Source organism: Garra rufa, chromosome 13 (genome assembly GCF_049309525.1).
Source record: "Garra rufa chromosome 13, GarRuf1.0, whole genome shotgun sequence".
NCBI classification, from domain to species: domain Eukaryota; kingdom Metazoa; phylum Chordata; class Actinopteri; order Cypriniformes; family Cyprinidae; genus Garra; species Garra rufa.
This window is the reverse complement of record NC_133373.1, coordinates 5,662,021-5,668,939: the sequence shown is the minus strand read 5'-3', so window position 1 is coordinate 5,668,939 and position 6,919 is coordinate 5,662,021. Positions and strand designations below refer to the sequence as shown.

At 35.2% G+C, this 6,919-nt stretch overlaps 1 long non-coding RNA gene across 1 annotated transcript; it reads left to right on the top strand.

Annotated features, from left to right (window-relative positions):
- The first annotated feature begins 4,770 nt into the window (after positions 1-4,770).
- Positions 4,771-5,982, top strand: LOC141348677 (uncharacterized). Its single transcript, XR_012357538.1, has 3 exons — positions 4,771-5,141; positions 5,373-5,427; positions 5,792-5,982. It is a non-coding gene; the product is annotated as an uncharacterized lncRNA (long non-coding RNA).
- The last annotated feature ends 937 nt before the right edge of the window (positions 5,983-6,919 follow it).

The following is a 6,919-nucleotide window of genomic DNA, read 5'->3' as shown; positions in this document are numbered from 1 at the left end:
ATTTGAACACCTGTTAGACAGGTTAACGGAGGTCGATTTGAACGAAACTTGGTGGGCCTGTTTGGCTAACGGCCCTAAAGGTCTGTGAGAAATTTGAAAGGATTTTACAAAATTTTCAAGGGTGTAAACAATTGTACATTGTACACATGATAGACTTCCTCGTCTGAACAACTTTGCCTCTAGAACCACTGCTGTCAATCAAACCGTTTGTTAAATGATTGAGAAAATGTAAAAAAAAAGACTTTTGCAAACTAGTTCTAGGTTTTTTGCCCGATCGGAACCAAACCAGTACAGAAAGATTTTCTAGAGACTGAATATCAATAATTCTCAAAGACGTTTACCTTTTGACTCTCCATCACAAAGGGATGCCAAAACGTTCAAAAGGGTTGCCTTTACCAAAATAGCTTTTGAACGGTATCGTCGCCAAACTCACAACACATATGTAAGAGCTTAATCTGAGAAAATACAAGAGGGAAAAAACATAAGAATTTGCGTAACTACACAACTGTTTGTCCTATTGACATGAAAATCAGTAAGTATGGTCTTGATCCAAAGTGCCACATGTTTCTATAAGGACATTTGCGATCTCAAAAAACATGGACGCCATGGGCTAATGAACTTTGAGTTAACGGAGGCCAATTAGAACAAAACTCGTTGAAAAAGTCTGTGAGAAATTTGAAAGAAATCGGCCACTAGGGGCGATATCGCATTTTTCAAGGGCGTAAACAATTGTACATTGCACGGTGCATGATATTCATATCATATAATAGACCTCCTCATTCCGAACAACTTTGCCTCCAGAACCACTGCTGTCAAGCAAACTGTTTGTTAAATGATTGAAAATAGTAGACATTAGCATGAGCAATAGTTAATCACTAAAGTGAGACATGTGTCACTATATTACATGTAGGATTTCCCTGTAGTATTGAAAATAGGCACGAAGGGACGCCAAAATGTTTGAAAGGGACAAGGGGCCTTTACTAAAATGGCTATAACCTTTAAACGGAATGAGATATCTTCACCAAACTCACAATGTATGTAAGAGCTCAATCTGAGGTCACATGAAAAAGTCAGAGGGAATATAACAGGAAAAAACATACAAATTAGCATTAACCTTGTTCTGAACAACTTTGTCTCTAGAACCACTGCTGTCGATCAAACCATTTGTTAAATGATTGAGAAAAAATATAAAAAGCCTACATTTGCTAACTAGTGCTATAGGTTTTTCACTTAATCTTGAAAAATAATACACTACCATACAGTGCCTCTCTAGGTCAATAATTATCAAAGGTTAAGGTCATAAACGTTAAAACATCATGTTTCTATAGCAAACCATTTGCCAAAAATGCTTTTTAAAATCATTGATTTAGGTGGTTACAGGCTTGCTAAATAATATGAAATCTCTTTTTTAATATATGCTTAAATGCCTTAAAGCACTTGAACCTCTGCAGTAGTGTAGACTAGACTACTACAGAAAATATATTTTTCAGAAAAAAAAAAACTGCCTAAACATATCGGGTCTACTACTGCATTACTTTTAGTATTTCTGTTTACACCGGAGGCCATACAGTATTTGCATATAAAGCCGTGTCCCTTTTAAATCAATGCATAATTCAATTATTTCTGGTGTTTGAATGTGTACTGGCACTTTAGACCAATTCCCATTGTTTCAAGCTAGTTTTGCGACCTGTAAAGCTTGTTCAGATCCATTGCATCCTGATAGAACTTTTGCTGTTCCGTTGCTTTTGCATAAACATGTCTCAGCCTATGGTAATAACATTAACCCAAGGTAGACTGCAAGCAAGGAAATTGCAGTTGTTAAATTGCATTTATGTGTTTTATGAATTGATTAAAATTGTAATAAGTAATCTTCATTAGTTTTTAAAATCTGACTGGTATGTGAAATGTATATACAGTGATTATGAGGCTGTGGCTTCCCAGAACATTTGCAGGCAAGGTAACACAAGGATATTTGCCAAAAAAAAAATATCCAAAGAACATGATTTGTCTGCTTTGTCTTGTTTTACTTAATAGCAAATTTAATGCACAAACAACAGTGGTGCATAAAATTCCCCGCATGAACATCAGGAGTTAGTAAGCATGGATTCCCAAGGGAAATAAATTTGAAAGAAATATAAGAAACTTAATTTCCTGAAAACATAATGTGCTCTCTAAACCTAATGTATAACCCTTGTGGTTTAGTGATAATGAGATATTCCAGACATATGTAAAATCCAGAGGAAAAAAATATATATTGAAACTGTAATTACTGGCATGTGAGTCCAGTTCTTTCCAGGAATGATAAATTAGTTTCTACTAGATGTGTAAATACATAATCATATTTATCTGAATCACTTACAGGATTTACATTCAAAAGGGTTTTCTTTCTATGATCAGGAATTTCTGTTAAAATCTTACTACATGGCACCCCAAAGCCACATTTTTGCATTTAGACAAAACTACAGAGTACAAAGGTTTTGGTAATTGGGCTCAAGCCTGGAGCTCAAAATGAACAAACCCTCTACATTGCAAGTAGCCTAAATCACTTACATGTAGCAGAAAAAAAAACATAAAAGACTTACGTTATTAAAAAATCCACACCGTTTTATACATATTTTGGACTATGGGGGCGCCATTGTTTTGGTTGATGTGAAATGGTTGCACTCAGTGAGCTACTGGTGCTACCTATTGCTATTTTTACCGCAACACAACTCAGAAAATAAAATATTGATGCAATGCCACATTGTGCGGCTTTTGGTTGTAATTTTCAGTCAAATGGCAACAAGAGAAGTGATGTAAGTCTTCACTGCTTTCCTACGATAAGAAGAGGAGAAAGAATGGGAGGATGCCTGTGGATGAATAAAACTTCCTAAAGACCCGCGTCTTTGTTCTTTCCACTTTAGTCCTGATGCCTTTGAGGCTTTAGTAGTCCACAGCTACTGAAAGAGCTTACAAATGGCAAGACCCCAGCAAACATTGGTCCGACGGCGACGTCCTGTCCCTGGCCAAAAATAGTCGCGGTAGGACGACAAAATATGCAAAAAAATTTAACACAAAATATTTCTTAAAAATGCATTCAGATGCATTTGTACATGTCTACAATTATATGTGGTTGCATGTAAAGTTGTTACTTTGACTTTTAGCTGAGTGTAGTTCAAAATAAACCCGGTTGTGAAAGGACGTCCAGCAGGTGACGTCTTTTACACGTGCATTTATAGTCCATCGTCAACCTCTATAAAATCCTTATGAAATATGCAAAAGCAATTGTGCTTACATTCACATTCACATTGGCATACTACAGTAATTAATTTAAGTGCCCAAAGTAGTTTCTTAAGAGGTTGTTAATAGACGTCCACTGACGTCCTTTAAACGTTTAGTAAGACCCATGCAAACCAGCACGGAAATCTTTATTTAAAAAACTTCCATTTGTTTTACATCTTGTTTTATGTCAAATTCTATTCACAAATTGCTTGTAGTTAAGTGTGAAATCACTGCATTTACCCATTATTCCACCAGTTTCCCATACATTACAATATGGTTTAATTATTTCGTTTTTAATGATTAAATATATATAGGCTATATACATAAGTTATTCATAAAGTCACAATTTAAAGTCTGAGCTGGATGCAAAAACTGCTGCCAAGATGTTGTTACAAATCTCGCGATATGGTATCTCTATAGCAGATTATCTCGCGATATGACAGTTTGTATACTCAATATTCCAGATCAATAGGTGGCGGTAATGCATCTTTTTATGCTGGTTTGGCAAAATCGCCAAAAACACCAGAAGAAGAGGAGTGAGCCGTAACGTACACGAGGAGAGAGTTTTTTGAGTTTACAAATCATTAAAAATTCATCGATGGGTAAGTACATTTTGAGGTATTTTATTAATGTATTTTATTTTTACTTGTTTTACTCGGAGGAACCAAAAGCAAGTATAAGCACACTGTCAAGTTAAATTAAGTTGGGCTAAAGTTAGCTAGTATGCTAAAAGGTAATGTTTAATGCTAGGGCCTTTTTTAACCCTAAAAAGAAACTCATCTGTGGCAAAATAAAAAGTTTATGAAAATTAAAAGTTGAAGTAGCCAGCTTTCGAATATTTTTAAATTTTCTCAATTTGTTGTTTTATGTGTAAGCGTTATCACAGAATGTTAAAGTGTGTTTGTGTTAATGACTTGTATGAGATATATTAAAAATTATATATTCAGGATACTATATGCATTGACACACACACACACACACACACACACACACACACACACACACACACACACACACACACATATATTTCTTTATTATTAGGCAAGCTATAAAAGGAAAAAAAAACAATAGTTAAATGTATATATGTCACGTTCGAGGAGGAGATCTGGGTCCAGGTGCAGGTAAGGAGTTTTAATGTAAATAAACAAACAAAACACAAACAAAAGGCCAACACGGCACAACACAACTTGAATATAATACAAAATAAACAGAACTGAAAACCCGGTCAAGAGCAGGATCCAGGAACACACAGACAGACTAGAAGACACACGAAGACAATGCAGCCGGAATGAGCAGTGAGACATGAGAGTTCTTATAGACCAGATAATAGTGAGCAGGTGTGAGTGTAATCAGTGCTAATGACAAGACAGGAGTGAACAATCAGGGAAGTGCAGTGCAAGGGGAACAGCGACCTCAGGTGGCTGAGGGAAACCCCACAGCCCAGATCATGACAATATATGTACTTTGATATCAATGACATGCAGCACATAAGAGCACATCGGTTGATTAAACATGTTTAAAGATTAAATTAAAAAGTACTACTCAGATGTAGCATTCTGAAAGTTTATTTCTGAAAATAAATGCAATGAAAGACTGTGATATGTTAAAACTGTAGGAGGAGCTCAGGAATAATTCACTGAAATCTGTAAATTAATTTGAGCATGGCTGACTTCAATAAGTGCTTTAAAAGTATTTTGTAATTTCAGATTTGCTAAACATGTCCTCTGACTATCAAAGAAAGTGGAGATGTCGAAAGGCAAGAGTTGATGCCTTAGCGGAAGAGGACAGCAGCTCAGAATCCGAGGGGACAGTGGAGCCTGCCTTGGTGTTTTACAATTTCAAATAGGTGGAACCAGATAATTACCCCATGCCATCAGCAAGTAAGGAATATTATATGCCGGTGTTTGAAACGCAGGCCATTTATGGGAAATTCATTAAAGCAAAGTTTGCAAACAGTCAGTTTGTAAATCTTTTATTAGAGGTACAAGTAGTTGTTTATCGATAATCTAATGCCAATGTCGATACCATTGTTTTTGTTTGCTGTCAATTCTGTCTTGCTCTTGAGTTTTCAAAACATTATTACATTATTTTGATTGTGGTGTCACTTTTAGGTTCAGCAACTGTCCAGAGTTGGCCGAATGTCAGTCAGAGACTGTGTATGAACAGGTATGTATTTACCTAGCATTGTTTGTGTGTTTTGCTGTGTCGTATTTCAGAAAAAAAATGACAATAGTAACAGTATCCACAATAATGACCTCAACCTTTGGTAATACTATAATTCTGTCACACACTATATCTACTTATATAATTGCCTGTTTTTGTGTTGAAGTTGTAATGTCTGTGCTAAAATGAGTCATTACTTGTCACAAAAACTTTGGATAGGGATAGAGCACTTATTACATGATAGAGAGTGGTTGTGAAAGTGTATGTTTTAACACTGCATGCAATTGGCAAGCTGCACAGTACTGCTAATTTGTAATACTGATCTTACAATGCATTTAATATTGTGACTGAATCGTTTATTTCGCAGAATCATGTCAAATGCCTTAATGGCAAAATTCAACATGCAGGGTGGTGGCCAGCTGGAAAAGGCTGCATTCAAGGCTACACCTTTATATAATATAATACAAGGTAATTTGTGACACATCGTATGTTCCTTGTGTCTTATTTAAAAGACCTGTTTTTATCAGAAATGTCCAAACGCATAATTAACATGTTTTAGTCCCGGTGTTCTCATATGTGGACATGTATGAAATCAACATCCTGCATCACGAATTAAGTCGTCACTTTGTTTTGAAATGCATAACATTTTTCTGAGATGTTGATTCATGACACACAGTTTAAAAATTAGACAAATTTAAATAATTACAAATGATCTTATTTCCATAAGAGTGTCACTACATTACTTTTAGACTTTTTGAAGACTAAGGAGAGGGAGTGGTCCTGGTGAAACATTCAATCATTTCTGTGACATGTAGAGTGTCAGAGAAATCCACTAAAATATAATGTTCTCATGTTACTCATATCACAGGTTAATGTGTTCATGAAATGGATGGGAAAAGTCTTGTTCGACTGCATTGTACAATTAGTTTGATAGATAAAAACACTTTCAAAATAAGTGCTTGTTTAACTTTTTGCTGTTTACATTCATATTTTCTTCCCTCAGATGCTGTGAAGAGGTGGAGCGCAAATGCTACTGACTCAGAAATTGACTCAGCAATGGAGGAACACTTAAAACATGCTCCAGGAAGAGCTGGGGTTGGGGGTTATAAGAACTAAATGGTGGTAAATCCAATGACAAAGTTACTGAATCAGTGTTTAACCTGTTTATTGTTATACTTTTAGAAATATATATATGTATATATGTATGTATGTGACCCTGGACCACAAAACCAGTCTTAAGTCGCTGGGGTATATTTGTAGCAATAGCCAAAAATACATTGTATGGATTAAAATTGTTTTTTCTTTTATGCCAAAAATCATTAGGAAATTAAGTAAAAATCATGTTCCATGGAGATTTTTTGTAAAATTCCTACTATAAATATATCAAAATGTCATTTTTGATTAGTAATATGCATTGTTAAGAACTTAATTTGGACAACTTGAAAGATGATTTTTTCAGTATTTAGATTTTTTGCACCCTCAGATTCCAGATTTT